We start from the raw sequence: 23,380 nt of genomic DNA, 5'->3' as shown, positions 1-23,380 counted from the left end.
CAGGTATTTGTCATGCAGCCTCCTCTGTGGGGGCTGTAGAGAAACCTATGGGGAACATGTTTTGCTGTCCTTCCTTGGTTAATTTGTAAGTCACCTCTCTACTCCTGCGGTGGACTTGGTAAAAAAAAAAAAAAAAAAAAAAAAAAGAGATAAAGAACAATTGGTTACTAAAAGATAATTGATTACTAAAAATGTGATTGGTTATTAAAAAAAAAAAAAAAAGGAGAGAGAAGGGGGTTTTAGGCAGTAGCATTGCTTGCTGCCGAACTTGATCTTGTTACAAAAAGGATAGGATATTGGATTTTAGAAGTAGTAAGGCTAAGGCTCTGCTAGGCTGTAAGGCCTCAGGTGTAGAAATAGTTCTCTTGGGAAACAGGAATGGAATGTGCTGGGTGGGGAAGTTAGGAGTAGTGAATTAGCTGGGCATGGAGAACATGTCTAAAAGTAAATAGTTCTGGGTCGATATATGTTGCATGCAAGGGGGATTTCAGTGGTGGGAGTTCGATTGAGCATTATCTAAGACTAGACAACCATGAAGATATACGGCTTGGGGTATGATTATCAATTGTTAATGTTTTGTATGTGTGCCAATGTTTGAAACTGTATAAAGAGCTGAGTGAAACGATAGGTCTTTGGGAAGCCTGATTTGGGACACCAGTCCCCAGGTCCCCGGGCCCTGAATAAAGCACCGCATAAACTGACTCTCTGTTGGTTTGTGTTTGTGGTCGGTGGGCAACAGTTTTCTGGCGACCCAGGTGGGACTCCGGGGGTCGTAGGGGCGGTTCGCGGGGTGATCTGCTCTGTGCCGGCACCAGGTGATTTCTGGGGAGACATCAGCCCGTGCCCGACCCCGCGTCCGACGGACAACCATGAGGTAAGCCCACAAGGTGCTTTATTCCTTTTAAACCGGTGGTGGTAGCCTGCCCGGTAAGACGAGTCTCTACTCGCAGGGTTGGGGCATTGGTTTGGGATTATAAAGCCTAGGCGCTGGCCGTCAGACAGAGCGAAAGCTTTGCCGAGCCAGCCCTTGCTTCTCGCGGCGACGAGATAAGCAAGGAGGGAATTGGATATTGTGGTAATTGGTATTGGTATTAGTCTGTGTGTTATTAGTTGTGTGCGTTATTGTGTGGTTGCATACCTCTGGAATGATGCCGTTGCGGGTGTTTCGGGCTTTGTCAAGTTCAGATAAGGATATTCCGGAGGATTCTCCCCTCGGGTGTTTGCTAAGTCATTGGAAGGAGGGTAAATTGGGACGGGAACTGTGGAAAAGAGAATTGATTGATTATTGTAATAAGGTATGGCCTGAATATGAAACTGGGGGGATGCAGTGGCCGTGGAATGGCACTATTAATTCTGAAATTATAACCCCCATGATGCGGTATTTACGGGAAAATGAGAAGTGGGATGAGATACCCTATTTGGATTTGTTTTATCAGCTAATAGGAAAAAAGGACTGGCAGAGGAAATGTGGAATGATGGTGTTAGAAACAGAACCAGAGGAAACGGGGGCAGGGGAAGAAGTGGTTTCGGAGGATTTGTGAATCAGAATGTAGGGAACCAGATGATGGGTAGGGGTAGAGGTAAATTGGGGCCCAATCAGTGCGCCCGATGCTTCTCCGAAGGTCATTAGAAGAATGAGTGCCCCCTCAATTTGGGGATGGGGACACCGATGAGTAACTTTCCAGGAGGGAATCCCATGAATCAGGGAATGAATGCGAATGATGGGTTAAACCCTTTCGCGCCAGGACCACAAGGTGTCGCTCAAGCCTTTATGATGGGGAGCTATCAAAATCAGAGCTGACTAGATAAAGATCTAAAAGTGGTCCTGGAAGTTGACGGGGGGCCCAGGGAATTTAGGGTAGATACAGGAGCCACTTTCTCTGCAATCAATGAACAAATAGGACCGTTAAGTGATTCAGTTGTGAAAGTAGTAGGGGTGTCGGGGGAGGTGGTGGAGAGGTCATTCTTGCGGCCACTGGAAATCAAATTTGGAAACAAAGAATTGGATCACCAGTTTTTATATATGCCAAGCAGCCCGGAATGCTTGTTGGGGCGAGATTTATTATCGGCACTGGATGCAAAAATCATATTTGAGAAAGGGCGTGCTAAACTAAAAATCCCGGAGGGGAATCTGGCAAAACTTTTTGTGATTAAAGAGACAAAGACAGAGGAGATACCCCAGGAAATAGAGCAGGCAGTAGTCCCGTGGGTAGGGGAAACAGGGACCCCGGGCAGATCCAGAGTAGCCGTTCCTGTGAAAATTGAATTAAAGGAAGGGGCACACCCGGTAAGAGTTCGACAGTATCCTATCAGTTTGGAAGCCAGGAAAGGAATTGCCCCAATGATCACGCAATTTATAGCATTAGGGATTTTACAAGAATGCGAATCAGAATTTAATACTCCAATCTTTCCGGTAAGGAAACCAAATGGGAAATACAGGTTGGTGCAGGACCTGAGAGCAGTAAATGCAATTGCCAAAGATATACACCCGGTGGTGGCCAATCCATATACATTGTTAACATCGATTTCTGAGAATTTTCAGTGGTTCACAGTGATTGATCTAAAAGACGCCTTCTTCTGCATCCCACTGGCCCCCGAGAGTCGACACATTTTCGCCTTTGAATGGGAAAGCCCAGACACTCGCCGCAAGCGACAGTTAACATGGACCAGGTTGCCACAAGGATTTAAGTGTTCACCCACCATTTTTGGAAACCAGCTAGCAAAGGAGTTAGAGGAATGGAAAACTACCAAGGTAAAAGAGTCTCCTTTTTCTTATGTTGTTTTACAATATGTGGATGACATACTCCTGGGAACAGAGGAGCGGGGACTGTGCTCAAAGTTAACAATTGAACTATTAAACATGTTGGGTCAGGCAAGATACCGAGTATCCAAGGAAAAAGCGCAGCTGGTGCAACAGAAGGTGATTTATCTGGGATGTGAAATATCACAAGGAGTCAAGAGAATAGGGGTGAACCGCATTCAAGCCATCTGTGCAATCCCTGTACCACGAAATAATCAGGAATTAAGATCTTTCCTAGGAATGGTCGGCTGGTGTCGCCTGTGGATTCCGAATTTCGGACTTATGGCCAAACCACTATATGAAACAATCAAGGAACCCGAATTCAAGTGGGGTAAGACACAGCACAAGGCCTTTCAGGAATTGAAGCAAGCACTCAAAGAGGCCCCCGCCCTGGGTCTGCCTGACTTGACAAAAGACTTTCAATTGTATGTGCATGAAAGGCAGAGATTAGCTTTAGGAGTACTCACACAGCGATTGGGGTCATGGAAGAGGCCCGTGGGGTACTTCTTGAAACAGCTAGACATGGTGAGCGGAGGGTGGCCAGGGTGCTTGCGAGCAGTGGCTGCTACGGTAATCCTAATTCAGGAGGCACGGAAACTGACACTGGGAAAACACATCACGGTATATGTACCTCACATGGTCATAGCCGTCTTGGAACAAAAAGGGGGGCATTGGCTCTCCTCCAGCAGAATGATGCAGTACCAGGCTCAGTTGCGGGAACAAGATGATGTTGAATTAAAAATAACCAACCATCTCAATCCAGCAGAATTCCTTAGGTCCACCCAAGAGGAAGGAGAACTGGAGCATGACTGCGTGGAAGTGATCGAACAAGTGTATGCCAGCCGTGAAGATCTGAAAGATGTCCCGATGGCAGATCCCGATGTGGAGCTGTTTACGGACGGATCCAGTTTTATGGAGCATGGAACCAGGTATGCAGGGTATGCTGTGGTGACACTCCAGGAAATAGTGGAAGCTAAAGCACTGCCTCCGGAAACTTCAGCGCAAAAAGCAGAAGTATGGGCGTTGGTAAGGGCATTGGTCCTTAGTAGAGACAGGAAAGTGAACATTTGGACTGATTCAAAGTATGCATTTGGTGTAGTTCACATCCATGGGGCTCTGTGGAAAGAAAGAGGACTTTTGACCTCTCAAGGCTCACAGATCAAACATAAGGAAGTAATAATTCAGTTGTTGGAAGCTGTACACTTACCTAAAGCAGTAGCGATCATGCATGTCCGAGGTCATCAAGCAGACTCCGGGAAGGAATTTCAGGGGAATCGGATGGCAGATGAAGCTGCGAAAAAGGCAGCCAGATTGGTCTGGACTCAAATGGCTCTGATACCGACAAGAGAAAATCCCGCTGCACCTTATTTAGAAGAGAAACCGTGCTACTCTCCGGAGGATGAACGGTTGGCACAATTCACTGGAGCAAGAAAGAATGTTGTAGGATGGTATGTAACACCGGTCGGACAAGTTATACTGCCAGTGGGATTAATGAAAGTAGTCATGGAAACTGAGCATAACAAACTCCACTGTGGTGCAGAAGCATTGGTAGAACATCTAAAGAAAATAGTACTCTCTAATTCGATGATAACAATGGCCAAAAGAATAAATGCCACCTGCCCGATTTGCATTAAAAATAACCCGTTGGTTAGAAGACAGGTCCAAATGGGGAAAATACGTGTAGGGCCACAACCAGGGGATTACTGGCAAATAGATTTTTCCGAGTTACCAAAATCTCAGGCATACAAGTACTTACTAGTTTATGTGTGCACCTTTTCAGGATGGCCCGAAGCTTTCCCTTGCAGGACGAACCAGGCCAAGGAGGTAGTGAAAACCCTTCTCAAGGAAATTATTCCGAGGTTTGGGGTTCCTTTAGGAATATCATCAGATAGAGGACCACATTTTACTGCAGGAATCGTGCAGGAAGTTTCTACTATTCTGGGAATTCAGTGGCACTTACACACCCCCTGGAGACCTCAATCTAGTGGTCAGGTGGAACGAATGAATCAAACTCTGAAAAATCAAATTAAAAAGATTTGTCAAGAAGCTAAAATACAGTGGCCCCAAGCATTGCCTCTAGCCCTTCTGAGGATTAGGATTAAACCACGAGAAAGGATAGGGGTAAGTCCGTATGAAATTTTGTACGGCAAACCATATCATGCTGTAACCTATCAAGGGGACCCACATGTAATTGGGGATCAGATGATTGTAAATTATGTTTTGTCTTTAAATAAGACCCTTGCAGCACTGAGATCCACGCTGGAGTGGAATCGACCGTTACCTCTGGACACTCCTGCTCACGACATTCACCCAGGAGACCAAGTTTATGTAAAGAACTGGTCGGTGGAGCCTCTGAAGGAAACATGGGACAGCCCCCATCAAGTGATAATGACAACTTACACCGCCGTCAAGGTCGACGGGATCAACAGCTGGATCCATTACACACGGGTCAAAAAGGTCCCCTCCCGATGGTCGGTGGAACCCCTATCTCCCACAAGAATGGTGTTCAAAGCCAAAAATTAATGCTGTTGTTGTTACTCTTGAGTAAAATAATAATTGTTGAAACCTTTGTTAAAATCACAATACCTGAATCAAGGGTGTGGGTACCGGAGAATTCAAATGTAAATCTCACATGTTTGTTTGTCGATGATCAGGGAGCTGGATGGGACAGAGTCGGGGCACGATGGAAATGGATCACCAAGGATCAAATTCAAGATAAAGGAGTAGAAACGGTCTGGGATGAGAAGCAGCAAAAAGGTAGGACTACCCTGCAGATATCCAATGTAACAAAGGCCAGAACAGGAAAATATGCTTGTATAGTTTGGATAAAAGTGAGTTATGATTATGGATTCGTAAATCTTGACATTTTAAATATCTCCCAAACAGAATCAGAAAATAAGGTCCAGGTGACTCTCCCAAATGGGAAAGTAGATATGTGGGACGGACCTCCCCTCAGAATAAAATGTACTCATAAATTTGAGACAGGGTGTCAGAAACAGATTGGAATGAAATGGTGGAAATGGAACACGACACAGGAAATGTGGAATTCACAGGTACAAGGGACAAGTTGGTGGACGCAGGGAAATGAAAGCAGAGGATGGTTGAATATAACGAACTCAGAGATTGGTAGATCAGAGGGTAAATACCTTTGTGTTATCATTTGTGGTAATAGTGGAGGTTATGGGGTCAGGAAGGTAGAAGTGGTATTACAACAGGATCGAGGAATCAAGCCTCAACAGGAAATATATAACGCAAAGGAAGGGCAGGATTTGGTTTTAAGATGTAGGATACCAACTGAAAGCTACACTGAGTATGAATGGTGGTTTGGAGGACAGAACTTGGTGGCTCAAGGGAAATATCAAATTAGAAGAAAACCCCAAGAAATAGTGTTAGTAATTAAAGAGGTCCTGGAACAGCAAGATAATGGACAATACTGGTGTTGGGTTGCTCGAGATGATTGGTGGGCAACCGGGACGATTAGTGTTTATGTTGAAAGAACAAGGGTGACTCGGCAGGTACCAGAGGATGAAATCCAAACCAAACCAGAGAATCTGATTGTGGGTTTAATTAGGGATTTTGGGCAAACACAAAATGTATCAGCAATCACTGCATGTCTGCCTTTGCCCCATGCGGCAGGAGATCCTATACCATGGGGAATTATACCAGCTCCAGACATGCCTGCATCTAATCGAACAGTTACCTTAAGTTGTACCCAGGAGACTAGGATCCGAACTAAATTGGTTAATCAGACAAATGTGATAAGGAAACACTGGAAAACCCCGGGGAACCGAGCAGATTGTTACAAGCTTCCGAATGCTGTATTTACCAAAATCGGAAGATTCCATGGAGTAGGATGGTGTGAATACGATGAGAGGCAAACGCTACAAGTCCCGGCAACTGAACAATATTTTGAAATAATATGCCAGAATGTTACAAACACAACTACCATGGAGCAATGGCAGACAATCTGGGGACCTAGTTTGTTAGAAACCTATAGTTACATAAGAACAGTTCAATGGTGTATTTATTGGAAGGGACGGAAAAATCAAACTTACTCAAAGACCTATCAAGAACAGGGTAGTTGGAGAAAAGATGCACCTGGAATGACCGATTGGAATTGCACTAAGGTCTTCACTTGTGACAGCCCAAGTGAGTCTGTGAGTCTACTGCCTGTAAAGGTACTTTTGAGATTTGGCTGTGAATGTAGGGGATATAACCACACGATAAAAGACAAAAATACAGAAGGAGAGTTAAACTGTAAAACTACATCAATCCGAGCTCCAGGAAATTTAGTTTGGGTAATGGGTCACGGACACTGGACCACTCATATGCCGGTAGACGGTCCAACTACACAAATTACTTTAGGAGTTCCAACTCTTTGTCCTTTTTGGAAATCGACAAAATTGACGGCCTCAGAAATACAAATGAGACATAAGCGAGATATAAGTCAGGAAATTGGGGACATAGGGTTAGAAGAAGGGGAAGATTGGCATGGACCTTCTTCAGGAGTTAAATTTGGGTGGGTATTAGAATCTCTCTTTGCACCAATATCATCATATCGAAACAGGGAAATGTACAAATTGTTGGGGCAAACAGAAAGGTTGGCGGCTGTGACCAAGAAGGGATTCAAGGACTTAAATCTGCAGTTACAAGCTACGTCTAGGATGACAATTCAAAATCGGATGGCTTTAGATATGATATTGTTGAAGGAGCATGGCGTATGTGGATATCTGCATGGTAGAAATAATCACTGCTGCATTCACATCCCGAATGTTACACAGGAAGTAGAAAAGGATATAAGTCAATTAGAACAGATTGAAAGAAAGGTGAATAATATTCAGAAAGAGGCAGAACATAATTGGGTTGGAGAACTGTTCAGCTCCCTGGGAATTCGGATGTCCGGATGGATATCCTCAATTGTACAGTATGGAATCATGATTGTTATAATCATTTTAGTTGCCTTAATAGTATATAAGTGTCTTTTAGGAATAATTGTCAAGGAAGGTCAACACTCTCGGCGAATAATGAAGGCGATAATGCGAAGAGAAGTTCTGGCAGAACCAGCCACTCCACCTCCTGCTTATCGCGAAAAGGCAACATGAATTGTTGAGCATCCTTGCGAACCCAGAAGAAGCTCGAAGGATGCTCAAAAGGGGGGACTTGTTACAAAAAGGATAGGATATTGGATTTTAGAAGTAGTAAGGCTAAGGCTCTGCTAGGCTGTAAGGCCTCAGGTGTAGAAATAGTTCTCTTGGGAAACAGGAATGGAATGTGCTGGGTGGGGAAGTTAGGAGTAGTGAATTAGCTGGGCATGGAGAACATGTCTAAAAGTAAATAGTTCTGGGTCGATATATGTTGCATGCAAGGGGGATTTCAGTGGTGGGAGTTCGATTGAGCATTATCTAAGACTAGACAACCATGAAGATATACGGCTTGGGGTATGATTATCAATTGTTAATGTTTTGTATGTGTGCCAATGTTTGAAACTGTATAAAGAGCTGAGTGAAACGATAGGTCTTTGGGAAGCCTGATTTGGGACACCAGTCCCCAGGTCCCCGGGCCCTGAATAAAGCACCGCATAAACTGACTCTCTGTTGGTTTGTGTTTGTGGTCGGTGGGCAACAATCTTGTCCAAAAGGAAAATCACTAGAACAAAAGGAGCAAACTGATAAGGCAAACTGCTCCAGGGCGAAAAGCAGAAGCCTACTAAAACCCTGAAAGGAAAAAAAAAAAGCAACTCAAATGCCTGATTCACAGACTGCAACTCTTGCAAAACTTTTAAAAGCAGTCTCATTCCCTCCACTGAAGAATCAATTGGAAGAAACCCCACTGAAAACCGGTGGAAGACAACAAAAGTGGTGCAACAAGCACTTCATAGAATAAAAACTAAAACTCCACTTGAATAAGTTAATGCAATTAAACTCTTGCTTCACTCAGACATATTTTTCATATTTTTTGGGAAGTTTGTTTCTTTTCTCTTTTCTAGGAATGTCAAATGTCCCGACATCAAAGATAAAGAAAGCACTTTGAGAGCAAGGAAACTGCAAGCAGCAAAATCACACCTAAATGTGATAACCATTGCTTCACTGTCACTTTGTGTTAGCCCCAAAAAGTTTTACTTCTTTTTTAATAATTGGTCTAGTGGGCCAAATTTTCACTTTTCTTTTATAGGAATCTACCAACACATGAGATGGAGCTGTATGAAAACCAATGAAATGTAAAGTGTCACCATAATTGCTCGCATTGTCAGTTGGTTAATGTTTGTAATTTGTTTGTGTTTTCATTACAAGTGACTTGGTGAAAGATCAAATAGTAGTTAAAGCATTCTACCTATTCTTGAGCTTAATTTTTGTTTAACTTGTTTTGTCTTTTTACTGAAAAATTGTGTGGTTAATATTTTATAGATGTATAATTTGTCTCAACCAATATTATCCTGAGAGTTGATATAAGAATTTATACATATTTGAAATCCTACAAATATGAACTAACCTTCCTGGTTCTGCCTCAGAAGGCTTCAAAATTATTATAATCTAGCTAAATTTTTTTGATTTTCTAATTAGTGAATTAAAGAATCTTGACAAAACACAATCAAATGCTACATGAGAAATGATTGAATCCCCCTTCCTAAACCAAGAGGGCTACAGAAAAGCCTTCTACCAGCTCTCAAACTAAAGTGCTGTTCAATCTCATGCCATATGTCTTAAGAGGATGTTTTAACTTTTCCTCACCCCTCCTATTTATAGCACATTCTGCAATCTCAGTTGTAGGTGCAGAATGGGATGAAGGCAAAAAAACCCAAACAAACAAAAAAAAAACCAAAAAAACCAAAACCCACTACGTTTGAAAGAGAATTCATTTCATTTTTAATCCCACCAAAAATAAAGCCACAGTTTGTAGTTTGTGTCCAGATTAAATGACAAGAGTGCTATAATCTGTCTCCTGGAAAACAGAGCATAGTCCTGATGTAAAGATATGTTTGCATGAGAACATTTTGTATGAAAATGTTTTGTGTGTTAGTTTTGTATAATAAAAACGAATCCTTCATAATGTATAGAATTATACAGCAGAGTAAGAATATTATTATAACAAAAACTGTACAAAGAAGCTAAAACCAAAAAAGCCTCCTGAAGATACCTGACTAGGACTTTAAAGTGTAAGTTAAACCACTAAGATTAGATAAAGGGAAGAGAAATACCCATAGATAGTAAAATAACAAATCAAGTGATCCCATTAGTAGGAGATGTTGAAATTCCAGAGAGATCAAAACGGGCTCCCCCAGTGATTATTGAACTACTGGAAGGGGCACAACCAGTGTCAATTAAACAATATACACTAAGGCATGAAACATGAGTAAGAATAGAACCAATAATTACTACATTTATTGATCAGAGGTTGTTGAGAGAGTGTAGATCTTCCTGCAATACCCCAATTCTACCAGTACAAAAGCCAAATGAAAGTTATTGATTAGTTCAGGACCTGAGGACACTTTACTCCACTTTACTCACAAAATTACAAAGTGACTGAGTGGGGTTTTCAGTTTTAGATTTAAAAGATGCTTTCTTTTGTCTGCCATTAGCTGAAAGCAGTCAGGAAATTTTTGCCTTTGAATGGGAAAACCCCAGAACAGGGAGAAAAAGCCAACTTACATGGACTGAATTGCCACAAGGATTCAAGACCCATGATATTTAGAAATCTATTAGCTCAGGAACTGGAAGCCTGGACACCGCCACTTGGAGAAGGTACACTCCTGCAGTACATTGATGATCTACTGATAGCAACAAGGACCCATGAAGACTGCAAGAACTGGACTGTAAGTCTTTTAAATTTTCTGGGACTAAGTGGATATAGAGTCTCCCCTGAAAAGGCTCAGCTAGTCCTCCAGAAAGTTACATATCTGGGATATGAACTGGCAGGAGGGGAGAGAGCCTTGGGAGACAACAGGAAAGAGGCAATTTGTCAAATGCCCAGGCCAACCACAACCAAAGAACTGAGAACTTTTCTGGGAATGACAGGATGGTGTAGATTATGGATCTACAACTATGGACTCATTGTGAAACCTTTATACCAACTCCTAAAAGAGACTGGGGGAACTCACCTATGCTGGACACCAGAGACTAATAATGCATTTGTAACTCTGAAACGTGAGTTGATGCAAGCTCCAGCATTGGGCATGCCGGATGTCACTAAACCTTTTCTGTTGTTCTCACATGAGAGACAAGGACTGGCGCTGGGACTTTTGGCACAGAAGCTGGGACCATACAAAAGGCCAGTGGCTTATTTCTCCAAGCAACTGGACATGGTTAGCCAAGGATGGCCCCCCTGCCTGCGTGCAGTGGCAGCTGTGATCCTGAATATAGAAGAAGCTCGCAAGTTCACATTGGGACAGCAGATAACTGTTTTTGTCTCTCACACAGTGTCAGCAGTGCTCACACAGAAAGGAAATCACTGGTTAACCCCATCTCTCTTTCTCAAATACCAGGCTCTCCTAGCAGAATCGGAGGATGTGAGTATCCAAGTAACTAACGTTTTAAACCCAGCAGCTTACCTCCAGGGCAAGGCTGCTGAGGAGCCCGTACAGCATGACTGCATTGAAACCATGGAGGCAGTCTACTCCAGCTGCCAGGACCTAAAGGACTCTCTGCTAGAAAATGCAGACAACTGGTTCACAGATGGGAGCAGTTATGTCAAGAATGGTAAGCAGCTCGCTGGGTATGCAGTTACAACCACAGACGCTGTCATTGAGGCAAGACCGTTACCTGTGGGGACATCAGCTCAAAAGGCTGAAATAATAGCCCTAACTCGAGCCTTGGCGTTGGCCAAAGGAAAACCTATCAACATTTGGACTGATTCAAGGTATGCTTTTGGAGTGGTACATGCTCACGGGGCTATCTGGAAAGAAAGGGGTTTATTAAACTCACGGAAGAAAAAAAAATCAAGCATGCTACTGAAATCTTACAGTTACTGGAAGCAGTGGTAAAACCTTCAAAAGTGGTTATAATGCATTGTAAAGGACACTCCCAGGGTAATATCATCCCTGAACTGAGAAATGCTATGGCAGACAAAACAGCAAAGGCAGTGGCCAGTAGAGTTCAGATCCAAGCCCTAACTCTAATTCCTTCTAGCATCCTTATGGATGAAAAAAAAAACCAAAAAAAAACTCCACCATATGACACTGATGATTTAAATTAGATACAAGAAACAAATGAGCACAGATGGGTGGGCTAAGATAAAAGGTCTCATAGTCATACCCAGAAAACTGTTAAAATTATTTATCCAAAGTGAACATTGCATCAAATCACCTTAGATGACACTTCTTGAAGGCTTAAAGAGGTATGAGACAAACTTACATCATGGTTACCTATTACAGCTGGCTATGGGGTCAGTGGCTCTGACCCAGGAAGAGGTGACCGGTCCAGGGAGATGGTCCCGAAAGGAATCACCTTCCCGAGGCCCAGTGTCTTCCCTCAGCTGCTGGCAGGAGGGCCCTTGCAGAGGCTGTCAGCTCTTTAGTGATTATCAGCTCGTGATTTCAGCTCAGCTCTGCAGGGCAGCCTCCAGGCCAAGCCAGACCAGAGAGACGAGAGGCTCGTGTGGCTGGTTCCGCACGAAGGTAGCTTTATTGTTGGCCCCCTCCGGCGAAGGGGAAAGCCAGGGACCAGAACTCTCCCTGCACAGGGGCCAGAGGGCTTGCTTTTTTAGGGATACAGGGGATTGGTAAGGGCCAATGGGTTACAGAGGATCTGGGATGGGTAAAGGCTAATGGGTTACGAAGGATCTGCATAGGGTCTCCTAAAGGATTGTGGGTCTGTCTTTTCTCGCCGTGACCAAAGAAATGGTTGCCTTTCCAGGGAGTCCTGCTGGGCAATTGCGAAATCTCTTATCTCAGCAGAGATCCCTCCAGGGAAGAGGCTGGGCATACCCCACAACTCCCCCTTCTGTATTTATTAAAAAGGCATTCCCAGCAGCCTTTCTGCAGCAATGTAGGAGGCAAGAGAACATAAGTAACACAGTAATAATTACAATGAATACCCACAAAGCTCCCTTAATCAAAGATGCAATCCATCCCCCTATTCCCCATCGTCCAAAAAGGTCATTGACCCAGTCTAAGCTCTTATCTACTTTTTGGTCATCGAGGCAGCGGTGAGGACAGCATCAACGTAGATACATTTCATCTTTGGGCAGGGATGGGGCTTCTGAGAGGGAATATAAGCAAGATTTGTTAGCTTTGTGGTGAGAGGGGAAGTTTTGGGGTTTAGGGAGGTTTGACAAGGGTTGAGGGAAGGGGATATTTTGGGGCAACAAGGGGTGATAACATATAAACTAAGGACCAGTTTTTCAGGCTGTGTCTGGCCTACGGCTTGACTTTGTCTGTAGCTTCTTGTTCAGCTTTCTGTTTTGTCTGCTGCCGTGTGGTGGGATGGTCTTTTCTCCGGTTGGGGTGCATTCGGCGATGTTTTCGTCTCCATGCAGAGCTGGTCTGGTTTTGGGGAGGTCCTGTATTTGACTCAAGAGAGTTCTTGTTGGTGTTCATAGAAGCAGTGTTTGTAGGGCCTAGGTATGGTTTTATACTTTTTCCTGGGAACCACTTTGGGCCAGATGGTAGCTGGACACAAGCGTAGCCTCTCCCCCAGGTAATCAATTGGAAAGGCCCAGAGACCTGGTGTGATTCTGGGTCCTTCACCAGGACTGGTGGTTTCTCCGTGAGCTTAGCTTGGGTTAAATTTGAGAAGTGGTGGAGTACTGGGGGGTCAGGCTCTGATGAGGTACCATTTAGGAAGTTAATGACGTAGAGAGCCTTACAGAGTCTTTCAACAGGAGACAAGATTTCTGTTTCGCTCCGTTGCTGATTGAGGACTCTTTTGAGGGTTTGGTGGGTCCTTTCTACGATGGATTGTCCTGTGGGATTGCTAGGTATGCCTGTCTTGTGTTTTATCCCCATTGGTTGAAGAAATCTTTTAACTTACGAGAGGTGTAGGCAGGCCCATTATCTGTTTTGATTTCTTCAGGGACTCCCAGGGTGGCGAAGGCAAGGAGAAAATGCTTGATGATGTGGACGGCGTCTTCCCCTGCATGGGCTGACGCAAACACTGCCCCAGAAAATGTGTCAACTGATGTGCACATATTTGGATCTCCCAAAGGATGGGAAGTGGGTTACATCGGTTTGCCACAATTGGCAGCTCTTCAGACCACGGGGGTTGACTCCAGTACCCATAGATGGTATTTGGTAGTTCTGGCAGTTCAGACACGTTGCAAAGGTAGCTTTTGCTTGATCTTTTGAAAGCTTGAACATTCTGACGAGGGCAGGAATGTTTTGGTGAAAAAATGCATGTGATAACTTTGCCTGGGCAAAGATGTCGGGGACGTTTGCAGTCTCTGCTGGCATGGCCAGTGCATCTGCTCTCCTGTTCCCTTCACCAATGGGACCAGGGAGGTCAGTGTGTGACCTCACATGCATAATGTAGTAAGGCTGTTTTCTGTGGGAGATTAAATGAATTAATGTAGAAACCAATTGGTATAATTTTTGGTTGGAGACCTCCTTTAGAAAGGCATATTCAGCCCTCATAGCTATGCCAGCGACATAAGCTGAAGCTGTGACCAAATTAAACGGTTCATCTTTCAACTTCTCAAAGGCTCTGACAATGGCTGCTAGCTCAGCAATCTGTGGAGATCCCTCTACTATTTGGATATCAGATTCCCATTTTTGGGTATTGGGCTGCCTCCATGTCATGACAGACCGATGGGACGAGCCAGACTCATCGATAAAGATGGTCAGAGCTTTGAGAGGTTTTCTACTTTGGATTAATTTTGGAATCAATTTAAAAGCTGCATCACGGTAGAAAAATCTATGTTTTGGCATGTGAATGGAAATTTGGCCTGTGTAGCTATCTAGGGCTAACTGGAGGCTCTCATTGGTCTGGAGCAAATGCTTTAGATCTTCAGTGGTCAATGGCAAGTATATGCATGTGAACTCACACCCTGCAAGAGAGCGGAGACGAGTTCTGGCCTTTTTTATTAAATGTGCCATTACTTCTTGGAAGGTGGTTAATGTCTTTGTAGGTTGATGGTTTGTGAAGACCCATTCAAGTATCAGCAAAGGGTCTCTGAGTTGAGGGTCCCATTGGAAGATCAGTCCGTGTAAACGGGGAGCCTTACCCAGAACTGCAAACTGGAGAGGCAGGCTGGGTTCAACGCGATGGGCTTGGCGTGAAGACAGGGCTTCCTGGACTTTGGTGATGGCATGTCGGGCTTCAGGTGTGAGGGCACGTGGAGAGTCCAAGTCTCCGCTGCCGTGGAGGAGGTTGAAGAGGGGAGTGAGGTCTTCTGTTGTGACTCCCAGTAGGGGGCGTATCCAATTTATGGATCCGCACAGGCTGTGAAAGTCCCTTAGGGTTTTGGGGTCCTCTTTGATGGTGAGTTGCTGGGGTACGATGGTTCTCTCATGGATCTGGAGGCCAAGGTAAGTCCATGGGCTGGAGTGCTGCACTTTGTCCTCACGGGTCTCGAACCCTGCTTCTTCTATGGCTTCAATTGTCTTTTTAAGAGATCTGTCCAAGTAAGTTTTTTCTGATGCACAGATTAGGATGTCATCCATATAGTGGTAAATGATTGCTTCTGGGAATAGGCTCCTGATGGGGGACAGAATGTGAGCGACGTACCACTGGCAGATGGTCGGGCTGTTCTTCATGCCTTGTGGGAGGATGAGCCAATGGTATCTTCTGAGTGGGGCTTGTATGTTAAGGGAGGGGATGGAAAAGGCGAACCATGGTGCATCCTCAGGATGGAGCGGGATGTTAAAGAAACAGTCTTTAATATCTATGATGGCAAGTATCCAGTCTTGAGGCAGCATCGATGGTGATGGCAGGCCGGGTTGGAGGGGGCCCATGTCTTCAATGACCTCATTGATCTTTCATAGGTCCTGGAGTAGTCTCCATTTGTCCTTGTCGGGCTTTTTCAGTACAAAGACAGGGGAATTCAGAGGGCTTGTGGTCTCGGTGATATGACCTTTAGCGAGTTGCTCTTCCACAAGGGCTTCCAGCGCACTGAGTTTTTCGTCTTCAAGGGGCCACTGCCTCACCCATTATGGGTTGTCAGTCTTCCAGGTGAGCGGGGGAGTAGATGGCAGCGCCCGTTTCTCAGTGGCCCCACTCAGAAATCCTGGCTGGGAATGGTGAGGGTGGCACCCCACTGGGATAGAAGGTCTCTGCCCCATAGGGTGATGGGGGCTCTTACCACGAATGGTCGGGTGGTGGCTATCTTGCCCCCGGGTCCTTTGATGACAACATTTTGTTTGCTTCTCATGGATACTGCAACTCCACCAATCCCAGAGATCATACCTGCCACTGGCTCCAGTTCCCAATTCCCTGGCCACTCAGAGCGGGCGATGATGGTCACGTCTGCTCCAGTGGCTAGCATCCCTGGGCAGTAGACCCTCTCTCCTTTACAGAACAAGCTGCACTCAATGGTCGGTTTGTTTGAGCCCACAATCTCGATCCACATTGCTGTAGGATTGAGAGGAAGCTGTTCTGGGCGGTTCTGGGGAAGTAAAAAAGCTTGAGCAATCGGTGCTCCCTGCGGGAGAAAGAAAGGTGTGTCTGTGCAGCAAAGCTGGACAAGAATCTCTTGTCCAGGATGGACTGTTTGTATCTCAGGTAATACAAAGAGTTGTTCTGGACCATGGATGGTATCGCTTAGGATAAGAATGTCCCATGGGCCGTTCTGCGGTCCATACTTTCCTGTGGGGATACGATAAAAACGCTTGTCAACAAAGTTAAATGGCAGTGATGTTACCAGTTGGCGTCTGGTTCCCATTGGTAGCGCTCCGTGTGTTGGATCCTTCTCATGTGTTCTGGGATTGCCTGGGATGATGGTGTTGGGTGAGATCCAGTTGTCTGCTCTTGGTGATCCGACGTGGAGTTTGCAGCCGGGGCAGGGTAGTAAGGCCTTTGATTTGTTCTCTGAGCGCGAGGCCTTGACACCGTGCTCCGATAGAAGTTTTTTGGACACTGCTGGTGCTGTTGCTGTCTCTGGTGCCTTTGGTAGGTGGCACGACAGTCCTGGGTGGGTGACCTTTGTGGGCAGTCCTTTATAAAGTGTCCAAGTTCACCACAATAGAAACAGCGAGCATTCTCCTGGGAGACTGCTGCAGCAAATGCACCGGAAACTCCCTCTGTGATGCCTTTTACAACTGCTTGGGTCACTGTGTGTTCTGCAGATGTGTGTCATTTACAGCTCTCTATCATTTGTTCTATTGTGGGTTCTGTGTCCATGGGTAGGGCCCTCAAGATATTCTTACATTGTTCGTTAGCATTTACCATGGCAAGTTTACCCAAAAGTTCCTTTCGTCCATCCGGACTCTTTATCTGTTTCTCTAAGCTAGCTTTTAAACTATCAACAAACTGAATGAAACTTTCATTTGCTGACTGTTTGATGTTAGAGAAATATTGTGTAGGAACGGACTCATTAGGAGTAAGGAGCAGCGATGTTTTTGCTGCATTAGCTATGTCTTGTAATGCTACTTCAGGTAAGGTTGTAGCTTGATCTGAGAGTTTTTGGAGGTCACCTTCTCCAGCCAGTTGTTCTATTGTCCAATCTGTCTGATTTGCATCTTTAGCATAAGTGTCAGACAGTGTTTTTAAATGTCTTTTCCAATGCCTTTCCCATAACATATATTCGGCAGGGGAAAGGATGCAATTAATAATGTTTTTAATATCATGCAGTACTAATGTATAGGCAGAGAAAGTGGCTTCCAATAAGTTTCTAAAGAAATGTGACCCTTTCCCATGTTCTTTTGCTGCCTTGGAAAGCTCTTTGACTTCTTTGTATGGGATAGGTTCCCATGTTTTTGTAGTTGATGGACCACCTCTCCTCCCTTTCCCTATAATGACTGGAAAGGCTGAGATTTTCTGGGCTAACTCCCAATCTCCCTTCCGGTTTGCTTCCCTGCGTGTCTGTGCCCATCGGTCCTCAGATTCAGAGTCAGAGCTGCTGCTACTGTCATCTGAAAAGGAGGGATAAGCTGTGGCAGGGCGGGGCCAGGATACAGGGGGCGTAGCGCGGCATTTTTGAAATGACGACTTTCCTTTAGCCAGGGCAGGGGTAGCGGGGGGTCGGGGATGGTTTGAGGGATGGGAAGGGGGTCTGTTGTGGCAGCATGGGGGTGGAGAGGTTGTACAGCAGCAGGTCGTTTGAGGGGAGGTCGGGTTGCAGGTGGTGCTGGTTTCACAATTCCGTGTGGAGTCAACCTGGGCTGTAGGAGGGTGTGGGGGGGCTGTAGGCTCTAGCGCAGCAGCGGAGGAGATGGGGATTGCACAAGAACCCGTGGTAGGGGGAGGGGGGTGGTGTAGGGAGAGGGAGAGCATCAGGGATTGCGCAAGATGCAGCTGGGGGGGAGAGAGAGCGGGTGTGCCGGCGCCTGCCAGGGTGCCAGGGCCATTGGCGGTGGGGGAAGGGGGGAGGGAGATTCCACTCCTCGGGCAGTAGCCGGGGGCAGTGCCGGGGATAGCTGGGTCCCACCAGTGGCGAGAGGGGCAGACGCTTGTTCCGTGCCCCACAGTGTGTGCGCCGAGCTCTGCGGGGCCGGCCCCATGTTGTACCATGCTTGCTCCGTGGGTGCGGGTAGGGGCAGAGGCGGCGGGGCGGCTTGCTGGGATGGGGCCTCTGCGCTGGGGTGGGGGGTGCAGGGCCGCGTGGAGCAGGGATGCGGCAGGGAGCTGGGACGCAGTGGGGTGGGACGCAGTGGGGTGGGGGGGGGGCCAGAGGCACCGCGAGCCGGTGCAAGGGGGGGAAGGGTGGTGTCGTGCGCGAAGGGTTGCGAAATACCAGGGGTACAGGGAGATTGGGCTGGGGGCAGCTCAGAGGCATCCATCCCGGGGAACGGGGATGGGGATGGGTCTGGGATGGATCCCGCGTGCGCTGCCTGGGGGGTGGCAGTGGAACCGAGGGGGCGAGCGGGGGGGGGTTGAATATGGGAGGACTGCTGGAAGCATGGGATCGGGTTAGGGAAGTGGGGTGGCCGGCACCCCAGCCAGGCCAGGGCCGGGGCGGCTGGCCGGGTCCGCGCTCCGGCTGGCCATTGCCAGAGGTGGAGAGGGGGAGTAGGAGGGGGGAAGGGCAGAGAACGGGTTTGTCTGAGGGGGGATTGTTGCATGACACATTTTAACCAATAAATGAAATAAAGGAATGAATTTGGAAACAGAGAAGTTTCCCGTAGCTTGAGAGGAATACAGTTTGTTCCCCACCCTGTCCCAGAACGGATCAGAAAGGACAGAGTCTGTTGTAGCGTCAGGAAAATTTCGAGATATCCAATTAGTGAAAGATTTAAGATTTTTCTTAGAAAGAGCACCTGTAGAGAATTTAAAGTCAGACTTTAAGAGAAGGATTAGAAGAAAGGGGTATAGGTCTCTGTCAGATTGGGAAAGGCTGGGTTTAGCTTGCCTATGTCCCATCTTAGTTCCTCCCTCAGCAGAAAAAGAGAGTAAACCCCCAAAATTACTTTAAGTTGCGTGCAAAAAAGAGGAGGAGAGCCCCAGATTTAAACTTACAAATCCCATTTTCTGGTGAGGCTGTCTCCTAGAAAGGTCTGCTGGGGGGATGGTCTGGCAGTTCGATCCTCAGGGACTTCAGTCCTAGGTGGGAGGCGAGGGTCTCGAACTGTCCCCGTCCAAAAGGCCTGCTAAAACGTAGGTCTATCTTCAGAGGATCAGCACACGAACGGCTGGTTCTTTCTTGGCGATCAAGACGCAGCTCAGGCCAGGTCCGGGGTCCGGGGTCCAAGGCTGTTCGGGCGCCAGTTATTACAGCTGGTGATGGGGTCAGTGGCTCTGACTCGGGAAGAGGTGACCGGTCTGGGGAGATGGTCCTGAAAGGAATCGCCTTCCCGAGGCCCAGTGTCTTCCCTCAGCTGCTGGCAGGAGGGCCCTTGCAGAGGCTGTCAGCTCTTTAGTGATTATCAGCTCATGATTTCAGCTCAGCTCTGCAGGGCAGCCTCCAGGCCAAGCCAGACCAGAGAGAGAGACGAGAGGCTCGTGTGGCTGGTTCCGCACGAAGGTAGCTTTATTGTTGGCCCCCTCCGGCGAAGGGGAAAGCCAGGGACCAGAACTCTCCCTGCACAGGGGCCAGAGGGCTTGCTTTTTTAGGGATACAGGGGATCGGTAAGGGCCAATGGGTTACAGAGGATCTGGGATGGGTAAAGGCTAATGCGTTATGAAGGATCTGCATAGGGTCTCCTAAAGGATTGTGGGTCTGTCTTTTCTCGCCGTGACCAAAGAAGTGGTTGCCTTTCCAGGGAGTCCTTCTGGGCGATTGCGAAATCTCTTATCTCAGCAGAGATCCCTCCAGGGAAGGGGCTGGGCATACCCCACAGTTACCCAACTTATCCTGGCTTAAACAATTGTTTGTAATAGCTATTTGTGTTATTGCATTCTTACTACTGTTTGTATTAGTAGTTACTGTTGTATGATATTATGTACTTGGATTCGTGATGCTTATGCTCAATGGCACAAGCATAAACTTAGAAATAAGATAGAGAAGGGTTCTTACTTTAAAGACATGCAAGATTTGTAAAGAATTACAAATAACCAAAGGAAAGGGGGGATTGAAGAAGGGGCAGTCAATGACTAACTCATGTAAGCACAAGTTAACTATTGAGAGACAGCAAATGTTAGTTCAGACAGAAGATGTTAATTACAAAGCCTGAGAAGCTGAATTCATCCTAATCTTGTCAAGATAGAGGGGACAAGGATCATCTCAGAGACTGCTGAATCATTCCTCAAAAGACTATGCATGCCCAGGGAGAAAGGTGAAAAGTTCACTGGGAGGATGACTACTGGTCTTCATCAGAAAGACCCCCGAGGAAGAGGAGAGGCCTTCCTCAGTGCGACCACCAGGACACACAGCGCATGTGTGACCCATATGCTAATGACTTCTGAGAAATAATTTGTATAACCACACCTGTCCCAAGGAATGTGATGAATATTCATAATTTAACCCTTAATACTGTGTTGTAGAGAGCACCGATGTGTGTGTGTTTGGAGGAGCGATCCCCACACACCTGGTGCACCGAGTAAAGCAAATACCCACTTCTCTGACTGTCTCTGAAGTGTCTCCTGGCCCAGTTGTGGTGTGATTCAATCCACAGGGAACACCAGGCAGTCAGAAATGGCCAAGCCAAGACCCGGGGTGGGACGCTCAGATGGGGGATGGTAGATAAAACATGATAGATCTGAGAAACATAGTAATACAAGGGATACAGGAGGCAGTGCCTAGAGGGCAGAATCTGAGTAAGGTGTTTGGGGAATGCCAGGGAAAGGATGAAACACCCACGGAATGTCTAGAAAGATTGAAGCGAAATTTACAAATGTACTCAGGGACTGACCCTAATTCACCGGTTGGGGAGGTTCTATTAAAAACACAATTGGTCGCAAAATCCCTGGAGGACATACGGAAGAAACTTGAGAAATCTGGTAACTGGCAGGAGAAGAATTTGCAGGAGTTGCTCTGAGAAGCTCAGCGGAGTACGAGGAGAGATGAGGAAAAACAAAAGGCACAAGCGAAGGTGCTAATGGCAGCAATTAGGGAGGTGCAGAAGCAGGAACTCACGGTAAGCCCAGCGCGAAGTCCCGAGCCTCAGAGGAATCAGGCCCCTGCCCCGCAACGGAACCAGGATTCCCGGAGAAACCTCCCAGAATGCGATTACTGCGGGAGGAGACGGCATTTTAAGAGGGATTGTAGGAGAAGGATGAAAGATGAAAAAATCTTTCAGGAAGTCTAAGGGTGTCAGGGGCTTCTCAATTTAGGGTCCAGGAAGCCCTTGATAAAATTAAAAGTCAGACCCCTAAAGCAGGAACTAATTTTTTTGGTAGACTCGGGAGCTGAACAAACCACTGTTCAGCGACTGCCGAGCGGATGTACAACAAGCAAAGATACCCCAACGGTGGTCGGAGCAAAAGGGGAATCCTTTAGGATCCCGGTTATTAAAAATGTAGAGTTCGAATCTGAAACCAGGACATGCCTAAGGAATGTTTTGCTGATTGAAGAGGCAGACTACAATTTGTTGAGAAGAGATTTGATAGTGGCTTTGGAGGTAAGCTTGATTGTTCAGGAGTCACAGCTTGTAGTGAGCTTATACAAACTAACCATAGAAGATAAAGACAAGGTGAATCCGAAAGTCTAGTATACCAAAGGGGAGGCAGGCAGAATAAAAATGACACCCATTCATATCGAGATTAAAAGGCCAGAAGATCTGATTAGGGGTTAAACAATATCCTCTTTCGATAGAAGGAAGAAAGGGACTAAAGCAAGTAATAGCTGGGGCGCTGTTCCCCACGGTTCCCTAATCCGTGCACTTTGCTGGGTGGCAACCCCCCCTCACGTACCTGGTGTAGTGTGGGCACACTTGAGAGGTGCCTTTTGGACTTGTACTCTGGCAGAGGAGAGCTGAGATTGTTTCACTTTTCGGTGGGAGGATCCGGGAACCCGCTAGGGGCAGCGGCTCGGGTGAGCCTCCTTGCCTCAGGGGTTTGTGGACTCACGGAGCTTGTTTAGTCGGGCTCCTGAGCAATTGCTCAGCCGGTTTTGTTCGGGGAGCCAGGCTGCCTCAGTGCGTGGATGGCTTGCTGGTGGCTGGACCAGCAGAAAGGAATGTGTCTTGGGGTGACCTTCTCTCAGAATGTGAGAGAAGTCACTATAAATTTGTTAAATTTCTTAGGAGACAAGGGGTTAAAAGTCTCCAAATCAAAACCCCAGTTCACTGAACCCGAGGTAGAATACCTGGGACATTGGCTAACAAAAAAAAAGGGGGGGGGAACTATTTTTACAGACTCCAAGTATGCATTTGGTGTGGTACACACTTTTGAGAAAATTTGGGAAGAAAGAGGGTTAATTAACACCAGAAGGAGAGGATTAATCCACGGGGAAATAATAAAACAAATCCTGGAAGCTGTCAGGGATCCAGAGGCGATTTCAATAGTGCATACAGGAAGGCAGTTCCAGACCCGAGGAGCTGATAAAGAAGTGAAAAATGCAGCATTCTTAAAGGTGAGTACCCTTGAGGTCGAGCAAAGAGAACCCAGAGAATACCCGCCCCCCCCCCCCAAACTTCCAAAAAGGAGATTGAAGTCTATTTAAAAATAAGGGGAAAACTAGAAGGTAAGTGGAAGTTAACTGATGGGAGGGTATTACCGCAGGCCTGGTTCCTACGGTATAGCACCGTGTCCCGCAGCCATAGGGAGGAGGAAGAGAGAAGATCCAGCAGGCAGGAATTGTGCAGCAAGATTGATTTATTTAATTATTTTACAAACTCTTTTATAGACTTTTTTCTTCATAGTCTAATTGGACAAAGGACCAGCCACCCCTTGGGGGTGATTGGCTAAAATCCTAAAACACCCATTGTCAAAATATTTTTCTACTATACCATAAACAAGACTTTTCAAGGTTGCAGGTGGCTTGGTTGTTTACATTCCCTGCTACCTCTTCTGTGAGAGAGAAAAGTCTCTCACGGACTTAGAAAATAGCAAGAAAATCCTCGCTAGCAGCATTTTTGTATCTACAATTCCCCCTTTTTGTTTCATAAGATAACAACTC

General features: G+C 46.2%; 1 long non-coding RNA gene across 1 annotated transcript; it reads right to left on the bottom strand.

Moving 5' to 3' along the window:
- Positions 1–904: 904 nt before the first annotated feature.
- Positions 905–4,157, bottom strand: LOC138102913 (uncharacterized). Its single transcript, XR_011147612.1, has 3 exons — positions 4,008–4,157; positions 3,268–3,916; positions 905–1,259 (listed from the first exon to the last, which is right to left on the bottom strand). It is a non-coding gene; the product is annotated as an uncharacterized lncRNA (long non-coding RNA).
- Between the last annotated feature and the right edge of the window lie 19,223 nt (positions 4,158–23,380).

Source organism: Aphelocoma coerulescens (genome assembly GCF_041296385.1).
Source record: "Aphelocoma coerulescens isolate FSJ_1873_10779 chromosome W unlocalized genomic scaffold, UR_Acoe_1.0 ChrW_unloc_scaf_5, whole genome shotgun sequence".
NCBI classification, from domain to species: domain Eukaryota; kingdom Metazoa; phylum Chordata; class Aves; order Passeriformes; family Corvidae; genus Aphelocoma; species Aphelocoma coerulescens.
This window is presented reverse-complemented; position numbering and strand designations above follow the sequence as displayed.